This window comes from Tursiops truncatus, chromosome X (genome assembly GCF_011762595.2).
Source record: "Tursiops truncatus isolate mTurTru1 chromosome X, mTurTru1.mat.Y, whole genome shotgun sequence".
Lineage (NCBI taxonomy): Eukaryota > Metazoa > Chordata > Mammalia > Artiodactyla > Delphinidae > Tursiops > Tursiops truncatus.
Genome location: NC_047055.1, coordinates 381,202 through 401,999, shown reverse-complemented (window position 1 = coordinate 401,999; position 20,798 = coordinate 381,202). Strand labels below are relative to the sequence as shown.

Here is a 20,798-nt window from a genome sequence, read left to right as displayed (position 1 = left end):
CTAATTTTAACCTTTCAACCACATATGGAAGGATTGCTTTTTAGGGCTTATCATTCTGGGACTCTCCACTGTGACACTATTAATCACCCTCATCCTGACTCCTTGAAACTTTCTTTTCCACTGATTATGTGTGATTGTGGGCAAGTTTCATAAACTCTCAGTGTCTCTGTTTCCTGTTTTGTAAAACGAGGATGACAATAATACTTATCCCATGGGTTTAGTGTGAGGACTAAAGTACTTAGAACTTCGTTGTCACATAGTAAGTCCTATATATGTCCTATATATGATATGCTATCATTCTAATCATCGTTATTATTGTGGTTATTATTAGGGATAAACTATATCTATTGGCAAAAGTACCTGATAAACTTGCTTGGAGTTGGTGATACCCTAAGTGTCATGTTTTCAGAAATATTAATAAAATAACTTCATTTGCATAAGATCTTAAAAGGAATTAATTCATCCTGTGGGAAAAGATGGAGAAACCCATGCCACTGCAGAAAAGCTGTATGCTGCTTGACGTGAACCTTCTCAATAACCCCTTAAGGTCACTAAACCCGCTAAAAATGCTTATTTTGAGTGGATGTATACATGTTAAGTGTGTGGTGTAAGCTAATAAATGGACTGATTGGTTTCATACACAAAGGCCATAGCTAGAGACATAATAGAATTTGCTGATGAATTAGCGAGGGTTCTGAAATAGGTTAGGAAATTGAGAGTTAAAGTCTAAGACAGAGGCTGGCAAACTATGGCCCATGCCTATTTTCATATGGCCACATACAGGTTTTACATTTTAAAGGACTGTAAATAAAAACAATAACATTGGACCAAGACCATATGTGGCCTGCAAAGTCTACAATATTTGCTATCTGGCCCTTCAGAGAAAAAAATTTCCAACCCTTAGTCTAATGCTTAATTGTTAATCAAATACTCTTCTCCATTTACAATGCCTTACTCCCCACAAAAAAAAAACATTCTTAAGCAAGTGTATTCATTCATTTCTTCATTATTTCACTTGACAAATATTACCAAGCATGTGTAAATAGGGTACTTTCTTAAGTACTAGGAATACAAATATAAATAATCAATCCCAGCCACCATTCAAGAATCTCATAATCATCTAGTATGGAAGAAAGACAACTACTACTATCTATAGTAGTTTTAAACACAGAGTACAGTGAAAAAGTGCAAAGGAGAAAGTGGTTAACTATGCCTAGGAAAACTGGGAGGACTCCATATGATCAGTGTTCTTTGTAGAAGTGCTTCATTGTTTTCTATTTACTTACAAAATAAAATTTGCTCATTGTAGAAGATGCTGGAGTAGAAGGACCCTGAACTCATCTCCTCCCAGGGGCACACCAAAATTACGACTATTTACAGAGCAGCTATCTCTGTAATATGAGAATGACCTAAACACTAGCTGAAGAGACATTCCACAACTAAAGATATAAAGGAGAAACCACAACGAGATGGGTAGGAAAAGTTGAGATGCAGTATAGTCAAGACCCATACCCCTGAGTGGGTGACCCACAAGTGGGAGGATAATTACAATTGCACAGGTTCTACCCAAGGAGTGAGGGGTCTGAGCCCCCACATCAGGCTCCCTATCCTGGTGGTCCTGCACCAGGAAGACAAGTCCCCAGAACGCTTGGCTTTGAAGGCAAGCGGGGCTTACTTTTGGGAGAGTCAGAAGGCTGTAGGAAATAGAGACTCCATCATTAAAGGGCACACACAAAATCTCACACACTCCAGGACCCAGGGCAGAGGCAGTAATTTCAAAGGAGCCTGGGTCAGACCCACCTGCTGATCTTGGAGAGAGCTTCCTGAAGAGGCAGAAGGCCACTGCAGCTCACCCTGGGGACACAGACACTGGTGGCAGCCATTTGGGGAGCTCATTCTACCATGAGGACACTGGTGCTGGCAAGGAACATTGTGGAATCCTCCCTCTAGATTATTAGCACCAGGACCTGGACCCACCCCCAGCCTGTTAGCACTAGTACTAGAGTCCGGGTCCTGATTCTGCCCACCAGTGAGGCAACACTAAGCCCAAGATCACCAGGGCCACAACCCCACTAACCAACAGGCTAACACCAGCTCCAGGACCTCCCTGGGCCACAATCCTGCCTATCAGGAGGCTGACACCAGCTTTAAGACACCATGGGCCCCTCAGCTAGCTGCCCCAGGATCCAGACCCACTCAACAGTGGGCTGACACCAGCTTTGTAATATCAGATGCCACAGTCAGCCATGTCAGGAACTGGCCCCATGCACTGGCAGGCTGATGCTTGATCTGGGACAACTGGCCCTGCAACAAGCCACACTGACTGGGCTCTGCCCACCTGTGGGCCAGCACTAGCCCTGGGATTTCCTGGGGCTCTGCAGCCAGGCCTCTTGAGACCCAGCCCCAATCTCCAGTGGCCAGCAGCCTCTGTACAAGGCAGAGCCTGATAATCAGCCAGACAGGGCCTGCCATACCTACCAGACCACTCATAGTAGCCAGCCCCCCACAACAGAAGGGCCCACACAGCCCACACAGGGGGTACCCCCAGGGCATATAACTCTGGTGACCAGAGGGGAGTGCACTGCTCGGACACATAGGATGCCTCATAAAAAAAGCCACTTCTCCAAAGTTGGGAAATGTAACAACCTACCAGATACACAGAAATAAAAATAGCAAATTAGGCAAAATGAGGCAATAGAGGAATATGTTCCAAATGAAGGAACAAGATAAAATCCCAGAAGAAGAACTAAGTGGAAATAAGCAATCTACCCAATAAAGCGTTCAGGTCACGATCATAAAGATGCTCAAAGAACTTGGGGGAAGACTGGACAAGCACAGTGAGAACTTTAACAAAGAGTTAGACAATATAAAGAGGAACCAAGCAAAGCTGAAGAATGCAATAACTGATATTAAAAAGCATACTAGAAGGAATCGACAATAGATTACATGATACAGAGGATCAGATCAGCTAACTGGAAGACAGAGTAGTGGAAATTACTTAAGCTGAAAAAAGAAAAAAGAATTAAAAAAAATGAAGACAGTTTAAGAGACCTCTGGAATAACATCAAGTGTACTAACGGGTCCCAAAAGGAGAAGAGAGAAAGGGGCAGAAAACATATTGGAAGACATAATAGCTTAAAAATTCCCTAACCTGGGAAAGGAAACAGACATCCATGTCCAGGAAGCACAGAGAGTCACAAACAAGATCAACCCAAAGAGGAACACACCAAGACACACTGTAATTAAAATGGCAAAAATTAAAGATAAAGTGGGAATATTAAGAGCAGCAAGGGTAAAGCAAAAAGTTACATACAAGGGAATTCCCATAGTTATCAACTGACTTTTCAGCAGAAACTCTGCAGGCTAGAAGGAAGTGGCACAATATATTTACAGTGATGAGAGGGAAAAAACTTCAACCAGGAATACTCTACGCATCAAGGCTCTCATTCAGTTTTGATGGAGAGATCAAGTTTTACACACAAGCAAAAGCTAAGAGGGTTCAGCACCATCAAAACAGCTTTACAAGAAATGTTAAAGGTACTTCACTAAGTGGAAAAGAAAAGGCCACCACCAGAGATATGAAAATTATGAAAGGAAAAATCTCATTGGGAAAGGCAAATATATACAGTCATGGTAGAAAAATTAACCACTTATTAAGCTAGTAGGAAGGTTAAAAGACTAGAGTAGTAAAATCATCTATAACCACAATGGATAGTTAAGGGATACATAAAACAGAAAGATGCAAAATAAGATGTCAAATAGTAAACATTGGGGGAGGAGGGTAAAGATGCAGGGTTGTTAAAATGCATTCAAACTAAAGAGATCAGTAACTTACAATAATTACATATATATATATATATATATATATATATATATATATATATATAATTTGCTATATATAAATCCCATGGTAAATACACATCAAAAAACTATAATATATACACACACAGAGAGAGAAGAGAAAGGAATCCAAATATAATGCTAAAGATAGTCATCAAATCACAAGGGGAGAGAGCAAAAGAAGAAAGGAACAACAATTAAAAAAAGACAGGGGCTTCCCTGGTGGCGCAGTGCTTGAGAGTTCGCCTGCCGAAGCAGGGGACACGGGTTCGCGCCCCGGTCCGGGAGGATCCCACATGCCGCGGAGCGGCTGGGCCCGTGAGCCATGGCCACTGAGCCTGCGCTTCTGGAGCCTGTGCTCTGCAACGGGAGTGGCCACAACGATGAGAGGCCCGCGTACCGCAAAAAAAAAAAAAAAAAAAAAGACAATCCCCAAACAATTAACAAAATAGCAATAAGTACATACCTAACAATAATTAAGTATTTATTTATGTATTTATTTATTTTTATTTTTTGGCCACACAGCATGCGGGATCTTAGTTCCCTGACCAGGGATTGAACCCACACCCCCTGCATTGGAAGCACAGAGTCTTAATCACTGGAGCACCAGGGAAGTCCCAACAATAATTACTTTAAAGGTAAATGAACTAAATGTTCCAATCAAAAGACAGAGTGGCTGGATAGATACAAAAACAAGACCCCTATTTATGCTGCTTACAAGATACTAACTTCAGATCTAAAGACACAGACAGACTGAAAGTAAAGGGATGGAAAAAAGGTATTTCGTGTAAACAGAAATGAAAAGAAAGCTGGGGTAGCGATTTTTATATCAGATAAAATAGACTTTAAAATAAAGACTGTAACAAGAGATAAAGATGGACATTACATAATGATAAAGGGATCAATCCAACAAAAAGATATAACAATTTTAAATATAAATGCACCCAACATAGGAGCACCTAAATACATAAAGCAATATTAACAAACATAAAGGGAGAAACTGACAGTAACACTATAATAGTAGGGGACTTTAACACCCTACTTACAGCAATAGACAGATCATCCAGACAGATAATCAGTAAGAAACACTGGCCTTAAATGACACATTAGACTAGATGGCCTTAATAGTGTATATAGAACATTCCATCCAAAAGTCCCAGAATACACATTCTTTTCAAGTAACATGGAATATTCTCCAGGATAGATCACATGCTAAGCCACAGAATAAATCTCAGTAAATTTAAGAAGATTGAAATCACATTGAGCATCTTTTGCAAACACAATGCTATGAGACTAGCAATCAACTACAAGAAACAAAACTGTAAAAAACACAAAACACATGGAGAACAAACAACACTGTAGTAAACAACCAAGGGTCACTGAAGAAATCAAAGAGGACATCAAAAAATATGAATATGAAAATGAAAATACAGTGGTCCAAAATCTATGGGATACAGGAAAAAAATTTCTAAGAGGGACGTTTATAGTGATTCAAACCTACCTCAGGAAACAGGAAAAATCTCAAACAACCTAATCTTACATGTAATGGAACAAGAAAAAGGAGAGCAAACAAAACCCAAAGTTGGTAGAAAAGAAATCATAAAGATCAGAAAAGAAACGAATGAAATAGAGACTAAACTACAATAGAAAAGATCAACGAAACTAGGAACTGGTTCTTAAAAAGATAAACAAAATTGATAAACCTTTAGCCAGACTCATCAAGAAGAAAAGAAGGCCCAAATAAGTAAAATCAGTAATAAAACACAAGTTAGAACCAACACCAGAGAAACAGAAAGGATCATAAGAGATTACCACAAAAAGTTATACACCAATAAAATGGACAACAGAGAAGAAATGGAAAAATTCCTAGAAATGTACAATATCTGAAGACTGAATCAAGAAGAAACAGAAAATATGAACAGACCAATGACCAGTAATGACATTAAATCAGGAATGAAAACAGCTCCCAACAAACAAAGGTCTAGGATCAGATACCTTCACAGGTAAATTCAACCAAACATTTAGAGAAGAGTTAACACCTATCCTTCTCAAATTATTCCCCAAAACTGCAGAGGAAGGAATAGCTTCCAAACTCATTCTACCAGGCCAGCATCACCCTGATACCAAACCAAAGTTATCAAAAAAAAAGAGAAAATTACAGGCCAATATCACTGATGAACATATATGCAAATTCCTCAACAAAATATTAGCAAACCAAATTCAAAAATACATTAAAAGGATCATACACCATGACCAAATGGGATTCATTCCAGGGATACAAAGATGGTTCAATAGCCACAAATTGATCAGTGTGATACACCACATTAACAAATTGAAGAGAAAAAAAAATCATATGATCATTTCAGTAGATGAAGAAAAAGCTTTTGACAAAATTCAATGTCCATTTATGATAAAAACTCTCAACAAAGTGGGTACAGAGGGAACAAACCTCAACATAATAAAGGCCATATATGACAAGCCCACAGCTAACATCACACTCAATGGTGAAAAGCTGACACCATTTCCTCTAAAATCAGGAATAAGACAAGCATGCCCACTCTCATCACTTCTACTCAATATAGTATTGGAAGTTCTAGCCAGACCACTCAGACAAGAAAATAAAATAATGGAATACAAATTGGAAAGAATGAAGTAAAACTGTCACTGTTTTCAGATGTGGTGATATTACACATGAAGATCCTAAAGATGCCACCAAACAACTACTAGAACTCATCAATTAATTTGGTAAAGTTGCAGGATATGAAATTAATATAGAGAAATCTATTGCACCTCTATACACTAACAATGAACTATCAGAAAGAGAAATTAAGAAAGTAATCCCATTCACAATCACATCAAAAGGAATAAGATACCTAGGAATAAATGTAACCAAAATGTAAAAGACATGTACTCAGAAAACTATGAGAAACCAATGAAAGAAATTGAAGATGACACAAATAGATGGAAAGATATACTGTGTTCTTGGTTTGGAAGTATTAATATTGTTTAAATGACCATACTATCTAAGGCAACCTAGCGACTCAATGCAATCCCTATCGAAACATGAGTGGTATTTTTCATAGAACTAGAAAAAGTAATTATAAAATTTTATGGAAACACAAAAAAACCCAAATAGCCAAAACAATCTTGAGAAAGAAGAATAAAGCTGGAGGTATTATGCCCCCGATTTCAAACTATACTATAATACTATGGTAATCAAAACAGTATGGTACTGACACAAAAACAGACACATAGATCAATGCAACAGAATAGAGAACTCAGAAATAAACCCACACTTATATGGGCAAGTAATCTACAACAAAGTAGGCAAGAATATACAATGGGTAAAAGACAGCCTCTTCAATAAATGATGTTGGAAAACCTGGACAGCTACATGCAAAAGAATCAAAAGTGGACTACTTTCTCACACCATTCACAAAAATAAATTCAAAATGGATTAAAGACTTAAATGTAAGACCTGAAACCAGAAAACTTCTAGAAGAAAACATAGGCAGTATGCGCTTTTACATTTGTCTTAGTAATAGTTTTTTGGATATGTCTCCCTAGGCAAGGGAAACAAAAGCAAAAATAAACAAATGGGATTACATCAAACTAAAAAGCTATTGTACAGCAAAGGAAGCTATCAGCAAAATGAAAAATTTGCCTTTTGAATGGGAAAAGATCTTTGTAAATGATATATCTGGTTAATATCCAAAATATAGAAATAATTCATAAATTCAACATTAAAAAAAGCAAATAACCCAATTAAAAATGGGCAGAGGACTTCCCTGGTGGCGCAGTGGTTGAGAGTCCGCCTGCCAATGCAGGGGACACGGGTTTGTGCCCCGGTCTGGGAAGATCACACATGCTGCGGAGCGGCTGGGCCTGTGAGCCATGGCTGCTGAGCCTGCACGTCCGGAGCCTGTGCTCTGCAACGGGAGAGGCCACAACAGTGAGAGGCCCGCATACCACAAAACAAAAACAAAAACAAAAACAAAAACAAAACAAAAAAAATGGGCAGAGGACCTGAATAGACATTTTCCCAAAGAAGACATACAGATGACCAACAGGCACATGAAAAGATGCTCAATATCACTAATCATCAAGAAAATGCAAGTCAAAAACCACAATGAAATACTACTTCACACCTGTCAGTATGGCTATTATCAAAAAGCTAACAAATAACAAGTGTTGGTGAGGATGTGGAGAAAAAGGAACCCTCGTGCACTGTTGGTGGGAACGTAAATTGGTGCAGCCACTATAGAAAACAGTATAAAGTTTCCTCAAAAAATAAAAAACTGAACTACCATGTGATCCAGCAATTTCACTCCTGGGTATTTATATGAAGAAAATGAAAACACTAAACTGAAAAGATATATGCACCCCTATGTTCATTGCAGCATTATTTACAGTAGTCATGATATGGAAGCACCCTAGATCCCATCAATATATGAGTGGAAAAAGAAGATGTTACACCCCCACACACACAGACAGACTGGAATATTAGTCAGCCTTAAAAAAGAATGAAATCTTGCCATTTGTGAAAACATAGATAGACCTAGAGGGTATTATGCTAAGTAAAATACATAAGACAGAGAAAGACAAATTGTATATGATCTCACTTATATGTGGAATCTAAAAACCAAAACAAATTAACAAACATAATAAACCAGAAACAGAGTCATAGATACAGAAAACAAACAGGTGTTTGCCAGAAGGGAGAGCAGTGGAGGGAGGAAAGAAATAGATTAGGGAGATTAAGAGGTACAAATATCCAGTTGCAAAATAAATGAGTCACCGGTATGAAATGTACAGTGTGGGGAATATAGTTATAGCTATGTAATATCTTTGTATGGTGACAGATGGTAAGTAGAGTTACCCGGGTGATCATTTTAAAATGTATAGAAATATCAAATCACTATGCTGTGTAACAGGAACTAACACAGTGTTGTAGGTCAATTATACTTCAAAAGCAAACACAAACAAATAAATTCATAGAAAAAGAGATCAGACCAGAGGCGGGGAGTGGAGGGAGAGGGAATTGGATGAACAGATCAAAAGGTACAAAATTCCAGTTATACGATAAATAAATACTAGGGATGTAATGTACAACATGATAAATATAATTAACACTACTGAATGTTATACACTAAAGGTGTTAAGAGAGTAAATCCTAAGAGTTCTCATCATAAGGAAAAAATTCTTTTTCCTTTTTTTTAATTTTGTATCTATTGAGATGGTGGATGTTCACTAAACTTATTGTGGTAATCATTTCATGATGTAAGACAAATCATCATGTTGTACACCTTTAACTTATATAGTGCTGTATGTCAATTATATCTCAATAAAACTAGAAGAAAAAACCACTTCCTCACTGTAAAAAGAAAAAAATAATCTAAACAACTGAGAAATATATAAAATAAAAAGTCAAAGCCTCCTTCCCTCATTATTTGCCATTCCCATTCCTTCAAGGAAACTCATCAACAATCAACAGTTCGGAGAACCAACCTCAAGATCACATACAGCTGAAATCTCCACAACTGTCACACATACATACAGAAATACATTTTTTTTTTTTTTTGGTGAACATAGTTTTCGGATCACTTGGTAAATGCCAAAGAGTGCTATTGATGTTTTACTTAACATTACTAGAATCTGAAACTGTCATCCAAAGTAGCTGTACTATTTTGCATTCCACCAGCAATGAATGAGAGCTCCCATCCTTCTGCATCCTTGCTAGAACTTGGTATTGTCAGTTTTTTGGATTTAGCCATTAATAGATTTAGCAACTAATAGGTGTGCAGTAATATCTCATTGTTGTTTTAATTTGCATCTCCCTAATTATGAATGATGTGCATATTTTCATATTCTTAATTGCCACCTATATATCTTCCTTGGTCAAGTGTCTGTTCAAAGATCTTTTACCCACTGTACAGTTTTTTAAGCAAGTTTTTTTTAGAGCAGGTTTAGGTTCACAGAAAAATTGAGGGAAAGATATAGAGATTTCTCATACACCTCCTGCCCCTACACATGCATAATCCCCACCATTATCAGTATCCTCCACCACAGAGTGATACATTTGTTACAAGTGATGAACCTACATCAACACATCATTATCACCCAAAGTCCATAATTTATATTAGCTTTCACGCTGGGTGTTCTACATTCTATGGGTTTGGGCAAATGTATAATGACATGTGTCCTTTATAATAACACACAGAGTATTTTCATTGTCTTAAAAATCCTCTGTGCTCTGACTATTCACCTCTCCCCCACCATGAGTTTTGCTATGCAATATTTTCATTTTTCAGCCAATTAACATATTTTCTAATTTCCATTGTGATTTTTAAAATTTGACCTACAGGTTATTTAAAAGTAAACATATTTTAGAGGGATTTTCTATTTTTATTATTGTTTTCTAACTTTATTTCATTGTGGCAAAATAACCCCTCAGTGCAACTGTAATTTGTTGCTGTATGGCCTAGCATATCATCTATTTTTCTGTGTGCAGAAAAGAATATATATTCTGTAGTTGTTACATAAGGTCATCTGTATATGTCTGTCAATTAGGTTGTTTGTTAATATTATTGTTCAACTGTTCTATATACTTATTGGTTTTATTTGTCTTATGATCTGTTAGTTATTGAGGGATATGTATTAATATCTCTGATTATGACTGCATTTATTTACTGGACATCTGTCAATTTTTGCTTTGTATATTTGGGCTGCACACAAATTAGAACAATAATTTTATCTTCTTGGTGGATGGCCTCTCTTATCATCACAAAATATGTCTTATGTCTAGTAAAGAAACCTGCCATAAAGTCTTGTTTTATATTATCATATCTAAATCAGGTTTCTTTGGGGGGGTAGTGTTTGTGGTGTATATTTATTCCACCCTTTTGTCTCTTATAAACAGCATATATGTAGTTAGATTTTGTTTTTCAACCTCATGATTTGTCATTTAATTAATGTGTGAAGTCAAATATTTGCTTTCTATTTGTCTTACCTGTTTTGTTTCCTTTCTCTCTTGCTTTGTTTTACACTGATTAGGTAATTTGTATCATTCCATTTCCTCCTTTGTTTACTTGTTAGTTATACATTCTTTTACTGTTTTTTTAAAAACAGTTATTCTAGGGATTTTAACACATATCTTTGATTTTTAAAATTATAATGCAAATTAAAGAATTTATATTAACTCTATCTTCCTTCTTCAACTGCTGTTGTGTATTTTAATTATACACACACACAAACACACACACATACATCCCACAGGGACATTCAGACCTACCCACATATTTAACCTCTCCATTGCATCCATTTTATATCTCCAAGCTTTCATTTGGGATCATTTTACTTCAGCTTAAAGATCCTAAATATTTCCTTTGGTGTTTGGTGGAAGGTTTCGTAAGTTGGGACCATCTGAAAGCATCTGTCTTACTTTCATTTTGAAGGCTATTTTCATTGGATATAGAATTTTTGATTGGCAGTTAGTTTCTCCAGCATTTTGAAGACATTGTTCCATTATGTTCACATTGTTTCTGTTGAGAAGTTAAAGCCAATCTAATTGCTACTCCTTGTAAGGTAATACATCTTTTTTCTCTAACTGCTTTTAAGATTGTTTCTTTTTCTTTATTTTTTATCAGTCTTTATTAAAATACATCTAGATGAGGTTTTCTTTATTCTGCTCTGAGTTATAGCACTTTTTAAATCTGTGGCTTCATGCATGATTAGGTTATGTATATGGCACAACTGACATTAAGAAAGGGACAGGATCTTTGGTTGGTCTGACCTAATCCAGCAATCCCTTAAAAGGGACAGGGATCTTTCTGGTGAAAGAGACTTGAAGCAGCAGAGGAATCTGCTGTCAAAGAGATTCTCTACTGGCTTTGAAGATGGAGAGGACTATGTGGCTGATATGCAGCAAGGAAACAGCAACCTCAGTCCTACAGCCACATGGAACTGAATTCAGCCAACAATCTGAATGAGGGTGGATGTGAATTCTTAGCCAAAGCCTCCAGAAAAGAATACAGCCTACCCAACACACCAATTTCAGCCTTTAATACACTGACCAGAGAACCCAGTAATGCCATGCCTGGTCTTCTGACACACAGAACTATGAGATAATAAATGGATGTTTGTTTAAGTACTAAGTTTGTGGTAACTTGGTATGCAGCGATAGCAAAATAACACAATACTTTGTTACTTTTGGAAAACTCTTAGTTATCATCTCTTCAAATATTGTTTCTGTACCATTCTCTCTCTCCTCTCCTAGGACTCCTATTACAAATATATCAGATATTTACATGTACTAGGTGCCAGGCATTGTTATAAGTGCCAACCCACTGCATTATATCTCTATTTGCTACCATCCCAGTCCAGGCCCACCATTATTTCTCACTCAAAGACTGCAAAAGCCTCCCAACTGATCTATCCATACATACATTTGCCCTCCCTTCAAATCGTTTTGCACACTGTAGGAATAGTGAATTTAAAAAATATATTAGTGTGTCATTCTTTTTGAATGGATCCCTAGGGCCTTCAGGGTGAAGTCCAATTTACTTATCATGTTATGTAATGCCTCCCATTACCTGATCCTGAGCTACCTCTCAGCCTCACTTCCTGTTATTTACCTCCTTGTACTTCATTGTTTATAGCTTCCCAGACCCACTATACCTTCCTAATTCTGAGAAACTCATGTTCATGCTTTTTGTTCCCTCAAACTGGAAGCCGTTCCTACTCTGTCTTTTATACATCTTTCAAGAATCAGTGGAGATATCATCTAAGAATTCTTCCTTAAGGTCACAGAATGAACTAGTAGCTTCCTTTTGTTCTCTCATTATAGTCTGTTGATGCCTCTGTTTTTTTTTATGTCTTTCCCACCGGTAATACGTGGACACATCTCAATGCGAAGACCTCTGGGTCATTCATTTTTGTACCCTAACATCTAGCATGGTTCCTAGTACTTAGGAGAATTTCATAAATGTTTGTGGACACTGGATTGAATTACTTTTCTTCTAGCTTCATAACCTCTTTAAATCTGGTAAGATGTCTGCTCTAAATCTTCAGTCAAGTAAGTTATAAAAATATTGATGATGTCAAGCCAAAGGTAGGGTTTGCAACAGGCCATCTAAAACTCTTCCTTTGCTTATGGTCTGCTATCAGCACTCTTTTAGTATGGTAATTTAACTAATTAATACATAATTGTATTAATTATATAGCCCATCAACATGGATTCATAATTCTTGTTCACAAGGGTGTCATAAAAGACTTGTTAAAATCTTGCTGAAGTTTCATTCATTCATTCATTCAATGTACATGTTATATCTGTCTTATTTCCATAAACATCTCTAATAATCAGAAATAAAAATTAGATTTGTGTGGAACGTCTTTGTTTGTTGATAACACTGTGTAATTTTCTAAGTACTCACTTACTTGAAAATCTGTTCTAGAAGCTAACCCAGGACATATTTAGCTTATTGATTAGTAGACTGAACACTCTTCCTCCCTTTCCTTTGTTAGAAGTGGTAATATACTTATATAAATCCAGTGTTAAAGTACCTGTCCTTATTCTCCTTAATTCTTTCGATCATTGAGAACAGTTTAACAATATCAAGTTATAACTTATCCATCCCAGGACACATGTACTTTTTCTTTCTGAGAACGTAGTTAAAATTGTTCTTGTTGTCTTTGCAAATATGTATTTATACAAGCCTGAGGTAATTTGGGGGCTTATCCTTCCAAATACTAATCCCTTAGGCAAGTGCCACCTGTTATATTCATCCTTCTTTTCCATCTCTTATATATTATTCTTAAAAAAATAGCAACTATTAGGTCATTGTAAAACTTCCCTTGCAACCCCATAGCTTCCCTCATTTCTCCTTTAATAGAATAATTTGCTGTTTCATAGTCAAAATGATGTTTTTGAGAGCTTCCCAACCTTTAAAGTCTAAAGCCATCTTAATGTAAATTAAAGTCCAACAAGTATCAATCATAATAACAGAAACTTTTGGAGAACAGCCATAGCTAGAAATTCTAGTCAGAATAAGCAATTACATAATAGGTCAATCTGAATCTTTTCATGGTTATTACTAAGGAAGAAGCATTACCCCCTAAAAGGCTTAAAGCCAAGAGTCCATTTAGCTCCTGTCAATTTTTCCTTCCAAATGTCTCTCAGATTTGTCCTTCTCTTTCCATTCCTATAGGTGCCTTCATCACCTCATACCTGGACTACTGCCATAGACTAGATGGTTTCCTTGCCTCCATTCCATCCATATTCCAATCCCTTTTCCATACTATTGCCAGATTAATCTTCTTAAAACACTTTCATCATGTCACTCTCCTGCCTGAGACCTAGCTCAAATGTCACCTTTGTAAAATCTTCCCAACTCCCCTAGGAAGAGTTAGTAGCTGCCTACCCAGTGTTTCACAGCTCTTTGTGCACTTACAACATACATAATAATTGCCTGTTTAATTAGTTTTCTCTTCCCATTTGCTGAAAGCTCCTTGAGGGCAGACAGAAGGATTGAGTCATCTCTTTACAATGGCTTCACATAATTGGCCCCACCTATCTTGCCCACTGCCTCAGGGCCTTCACATATGTTGTTTCCTTTGCCTACCATATTCTCCCTCTCATTCTTCCTGCACAATTCATTTAACAAGTATTTATTCAGTGTCAACTATGTGCCAGGAACTATTTTAGGCACTTGGAATTTATCAGTGAACAAAACAGACAAAAATGTCTGCTTTCATGGAGCTTATCCTCTAGCGGAAGGAGGTAGACAAAGATAAACATAATAAATGAGTAAATTATATAGTATATTAGAAGGCAATAAAAGCTATATGGCAGGATAAAGGGATGTGCTGGAGGTAGTAGGACATTTAAACAGGGTGATCAGGGTAGACTTTATTGAGCAAAATGACATTTGAACAAAAAGGGAATTATTCATGAAGATATCTGATGTAAAGTAGGCCAATACGAAAGCTCTAAGCTGAGATTATCTGTCATATCTGTGTCTGTGTTTAACTAGTGCAATAATATATTGGATTACATGAGTTAAGAGAATGCTCCTTTACATCAGGGCCTCAAAAGTAAATGTCCACAGGGGCCAGGCAAGTAACATAAATAGGTAAAGTATAAGAGACAATAGGGGATTGTGGTGAGAGCAGTGAACTGAAGAATGCCTGATCTGTCCAAAACTCCTAGCCACCACTCAGCTCTAGCTAATTATTGCCAGACAGTCCGAATGCTGCCAGATTTGAGAGGAGCCAGAAATGCATATTATGTAAGAAATCCCCCAATTTGTAATGTTGACAACTGAATTAGTTCGGGTCCTCTGAGAAGGAGATGCCATGACAGGAAGAGATGTACAAGTGGTTTATCAGGGGAAACATATGTGAAAGAAAATGGAGACAGGGTCTGAAAAGACTGGGACAGCTGTTGGGCCATGATGTAGGTCTAATCCCTGGGGAGGAGGGTAAATGCAAATCAAAACCACAAAGAGATACCACCTCACATCTGTCATAATGGCTATTATTAAAAACACAACAAATAACAAGTGTTGGTTAGGATGTGGAGAAAAGGGAACACTTGTGCACTGCTGGTGGGAATGTAAATTGGTGCAGTCACTCTGGAAAACAGTATGGAGGTTCCTTTAAAAATTAAAAATAGAACTACCATATGATCTAGCAATTTCACTTCTGGGTATATACCCTAAAAAGCGAAAGTACTAATTTGAAAAGATATGTGCGCCCCTGTGTTCAATGCAGCATTGCTTACAATAGCCAAGATATGTAAGCAACCTAAGTGTTCACTGATAGATGAATGCATAAAGAGATGTGGTATACACACATACATACACACACATACACACACACACACACACACACACACACACACACACACAGGAATAATGTTCAGGCATAAAAAAAGAATGAAATCTTGCCTTTTTCAACAACATGGATGGACCTAGAGGTTATTATGCTGAGTTAAATAAGTCAAACAGAGAAAGAGAAATACCATGTGATTTCAGTTCTATGTGGAATCTAAAAAACAAAACAAATGAATAAACCTAACAAAACAGAAACAGGCTCATAGACACAGAGAACAAACTGGTGGTTGCCAGAGGGGAGAGAGGTAAGGGCGGATGAGAGAAACAGGTAAGAGAGATTAAGAGGTACAAACTTCTAGTTACAAAATAAATGAATTGTGTGGATTTAATGCACACATAGGGAATATAGTAAGTAACATTAAAATATCTTTGTATGGTGATAGGTGGTAACTAGATTTATCATGGTGATCATTTTGTAATGTATAGAACTATCAAATCACCATACTGTACACCTGGAAGTAACATAGTGTTGTAGGTCAATTATACTTCAATTAAAAAAAAAGTCAAAATGGATTAGACATAAATGTAAGATAAAACTATAAAACTTGCAGAAGAAAATATAGGAGAAAATCTTCATGACCTTGGATTAAGCAAAGTGTTCTTAACCATAAAGTAGAATTTACAAAAGAAAAATGATAAATTGAACTTAATAAAAATTCAAAACCTTTGTCTTTCAAAAGACACAACTAAAAAATGAAAAGATAAGTCACAGACTGGAAAACATATTTCCAAATCATATACCTGATAAAGGATCTGTATCTTAAATATATAAAGAATTCTTACATCTTAATAATAGGAAGGGAAAAAACCTTATTGAAAAATGGGCAAAATATTTAATAGACTTTTCTCCAAAGAACATATACAAATGGACAAGAAACAGATGAAAAGATGTTCAATATCATTACGATTAGGGAAATGCAAATCAAATTCCAAATGAGATATTACTTCACACCCACAAGGGCAGCTATAAATTTTTTAAAAGGAAAAATAACAAACATTGGTGAGGATGTGGAGAAATTAGAACTTTTATACACTGCTGCTGGTGCATGTAAATGTAATCAATATAAAATGGTGCAGCCCCTTTGGAAAATACTTTGGCAAAAGACTAGACATACAGTTACTACATAAGCCAGCACTTCCACTCCTAGGTACCCACCCAAGAGAATCGAAAACATACGCGCATCCAAAACCTTGTGCGTAAATGGCAACACCAGCCTTATTCCCAATAGCCAAATACCAGCCTTATTCCCAATAATAGCCAAAAGGTGGAGATAACCCAAGTGTCCATAAACAAAAGGTGGTATATACATATAGTATATGCCATTATTCGGCCATCAAAAGTAATGAAGTACTGATTCGCACTACAACATGGATGAAACTTGAAAACGTCACACTAAGTAAAAGAAGCAAGTCACAAAAGACTGCACACTGCGCGATTCCACTTATATGAAATGTCCAGAATAGGCAAATCCATAGAGACGAGCAGCAGATTAGTGGTTCCCAGGGGCTGGGGTGGTAATGGGGACTAAGTGCACATGGGCAAGAGAGAGGTGCCATTGAGGTGATGGAAATATCTAATATTGGATTATAGTGATGGTTGCACCACTCGATGAATTTACTAAAAATCCCTGAATGTACACGTAAAATGAGTCAAATTTATGGTGTGTAAATTATATCTCGATACAAAATTTTAAAAACACTTTGGGAAGTAGAGAAAATAAAGTTTGTGTCAGTTGACACAACTTATTAGGGGTCATACAGAGCTCACTGGGCTGTTGTATGTTGTTGATGTTGTCGTTGTTGCCGTGGTTATGGTGGTTTTCCCATGAGGGCTGAGGGTCAAGCAGGGATTTGGGTCTTCTACAATAAAAATGTTAAAAATTAACAGAAAAAGAATGTTGCTGGGTTGAAATTCTGAGTAGCAGTGGGGGCAAAGAGAAGTGGATGGGTTTAAAAAAATATTCACGATGCAGAAGTGACAAGGTTTTGTACTGATTAGATATTGGGAATGGGGAAGAGTGAGGATGCCTCAGACTTAACATGCTTCAAGTTGAATCCCTGTTGTCCTCTCAAACTTACTGTCCTCCTGTGCTGCTAATCTCAGTGAGTGGATCAGCATCCTGGCACAGAGTAAGCATTCATTGATTGTCTTTGGAGTGAAAGAATGAATGAACAGAGTAAAAATATGGCCAACGCATCCACCAGGTCCTGCCAAACAGCCAGTCCTATACTCACCCACAAGGTCAGCTCAGCAGATGTCTATCAGAATTCCCCTCTCACTCTATTGACCACTTGGGAAATCAACAGGTCCCACACCTTGAAGAACACTCACATTCATACCGGTGGCCACTCCTTGCCTAAACCCTGCAGCTGTGGCAGAGACCAGGTTTTGCCCAAAGCCTCTCACCCTGTGAATTCTTTACACGTGGGCAATGGCAGGTACATGTACAGCCCATATAAGCATGAGGGACGTTTGGTGTTGTCGAAAGAGGGTCACAATGGTGCCCAACTGGTGAGTCTATGTTCACTTTGGCTCCAAGCAGAAAGAGACGTTTCCCATCCGAGGGGGTTTATTGATCCAGGGCCCACCGCTCCACCCACCCCCCATCCTGGCAGGCAGAAAACACAGCTGCCAGAAACACTGCAGACAGTGAGTGATCAATTCGGATATTTTCCTGCTGTTCCCAGGGTTGACAAGCAGAGATACAGAACCGCTTGTGATTCCTGATACAGATACCAAAACCAGGAAGTGATCCCTCCCAGTCCACCCTTCCCAGAAACAGAGGATGAGGTGGGACACGCAAAAGACGCCCCCAGACTCAACCGACAAATTGAAAATTCCCTTCATCATACTGGTTATGAGATAAAGTATAACCTCTTTAAGTATCGTTATACATAAGCACATTTACCTCTCATGGTTGTGAAGATTACAGCGTTTTGCATAATATATGGTTGCCGTTATCATTATCACCAGTTCCTTAATGAGGAAGAATCAGAATGACAGCACAATGTCCTTCCATAGTGTTTCTAATTCTTTGCCTTTATAGTTAAGTTAATGTAAAATAAAGTGTAATTTTTACTACAGTGTTTCCTGAAAGTGCAATACCAAGCTAAGAGGCAACCCTAAAAGACTGCTGTATGGGAAGGGAATGTGGAAGTATTCCCACACATGGGAGCTCAAGTTTGTCTTTCAGTGCTTGAGTATATAGTTAAGTCACCAAGTCATTTATGATTAGACTTTCGTCAGGCAGTGTACTATGCTCATTCAACCCATAAGGTTTTGGACAATCATCTGTCCTCTGGTTAAAATCTTTAATGGTAAGGCATTCAGAAGAGCATTCTTGAGTTAACATTCAACCAAGGCATTGAATGAATGTTGTTTCCAGTTTTCAGGGCAGTCAGTAAAGTAAGAAAGCCTAAATAGGCTTTTCAGAGTTGTTTTCAGAACAGAGAAAGAGCTGCCTTGCCTCGCTTCCCCAATGCCCTGCCCCGCTACTCCTGACTCTTGCTAGGTTTCCTGCTCAGGAGGGGCAGAGAAAGGGTAAAATCTGGGCAGAAAACATTACCAAGAAAGAAAGTCAGCGCTGCAAGCTCTTGCAGACAGCCGAGTTCCACCTTCCACTGCACTGCCCAGCAAAGTGAAGCAGGGAGAGGGTAGGGACTCGCCGAAAGCTAGACACAGTCAATGACAGGCCCAGGACGGGGAAGTCCGATCGAGTTTGAGACAATGTACTCTGGGCGTCAGTCCCAGCGCAAGGTTGCTCCAGCTCTTCCAGCTCTTCCCAAGCACTAGGCCCAGCTGACCCCGCGCTGATCTCCGGGCGGGCTGTGTTTCGCGCAGCTGGCACAAACCGTGACGAGAGCCCTGCGGCAAGGCACAAGTGGCCTTCTCCTCTGCCAGGGTAAATAAAGGTGAGTACCAACGCCCCGAGGCCGAGCAGCCGCCTCTCGCTGCGCCAGGCCTGAAAGCCAGAGGCTGGGCAAACCTACTCACCGCACCCACCCAGAACACCCCTTCGCCGATCCACAGGGCGGAACCCACCTGTGCCGGAGGTCGCGACTCCCAAATCAGCAAAGCGGGAGGAACTGCAAGCAAAGAGAACCTCGGAAGGCAGCCCTGCGCCCGCCTTTTGCTTTTTGCCCTGAAACTGTCGGCTCCGCGCTCCCCTCCCCCAGCGCGCTCGGACCCAGCGCCTAGCCTGGAGGCCCCGCCCCGCTCCTTCCGGCCATGCAGGGTGGGGGCCTCGCGCGCCTGGGACCAAGCGGGCTGCGGAGCGTGCTAGAGCCGCTGATGCAACAGCGCTGAGCTGGGCCGCGCTGGTTGATTGCCTTCATTTAGCAGATTTGGAACCACAGGCGCAGACAGGAGGATAGATAGACCTATGAAAGTATGCGTGTAAAACCTAGGTCGCCTTGCTTGCCGTTTCAGGACTCCTCCCAGTACGCTCCTATTTATGGTGGTTTATCGAGGGTCGCTGGAGCTTAAATTCTTCCAGTATCCCTCCACCACTTTCTTGAACTTAAATCGCATACCACTCCACTGCTGGACTCCCACCAATTTACTTGAGCACCTTGAATCCAAGGTCCAGGTACAGTGTTAAGTACATTGAGCGCGAGAATGGAACGAGCCGTTAAGAATTCATATCTTATGCACGTACAAATTGAAGAACAGTACATATTACAAAGAAGGACAAAAAATTCACTGAAATAGTATGTGCAATGGAAATTCAGGGCAAAGGGAAAAAATTGAGAGCAACAACACATAACAAATGTAATGTATAGACATTGAAAATGGGAAAGTGAGCAGTATTGTAGTTATTGGAGATTCAAATTGTTACTCAAACGGGTAATAATAAAGGAAAGATTTGTAGAAGTCAGCATCAACAAAAGAAAAAAAAACCCTTCGTACTTTTACCCTGGAATTCTTGCTGCCAGACGCTTTACCCCTATTCGTCTATTTGGAAAATTGATCCTTTTTCGTGGGTCCAATATGACAAATGTATCCAGCACGGGCCTCAAGTATACCACTTATCGTTTTGGATTATAATTTCTCTCTTTGCATGCCTG

General features: G+C 38.6%; 1 protein-coding gene across 5 annotated transcripts in view; it reads right to left on the bottom strand.

The window, feature by feature from the left end:
• The window catches only part of TMLHE (trimethyllysine hydroxylase, epsilon), a 68,412-nt gene extending 48,488 nt beyond the window's left edge, over positions 1-19,924 (bottom strand). For all 5 annotated transcript variants that reach the window (XM_033849663.2, XM_004326077.4, XM_033849665.2 and 2 more), the window contains exon 1: positions 19,774-19,924. The gene's annotated coding sequence lies outside the window, so the exon portion shown is untranslated. The remainder of the gene's footprint in view (positions 1-19,773) is intronic.
• Positions 19,925-20,798: the final 874 nt, after the last annotated feature.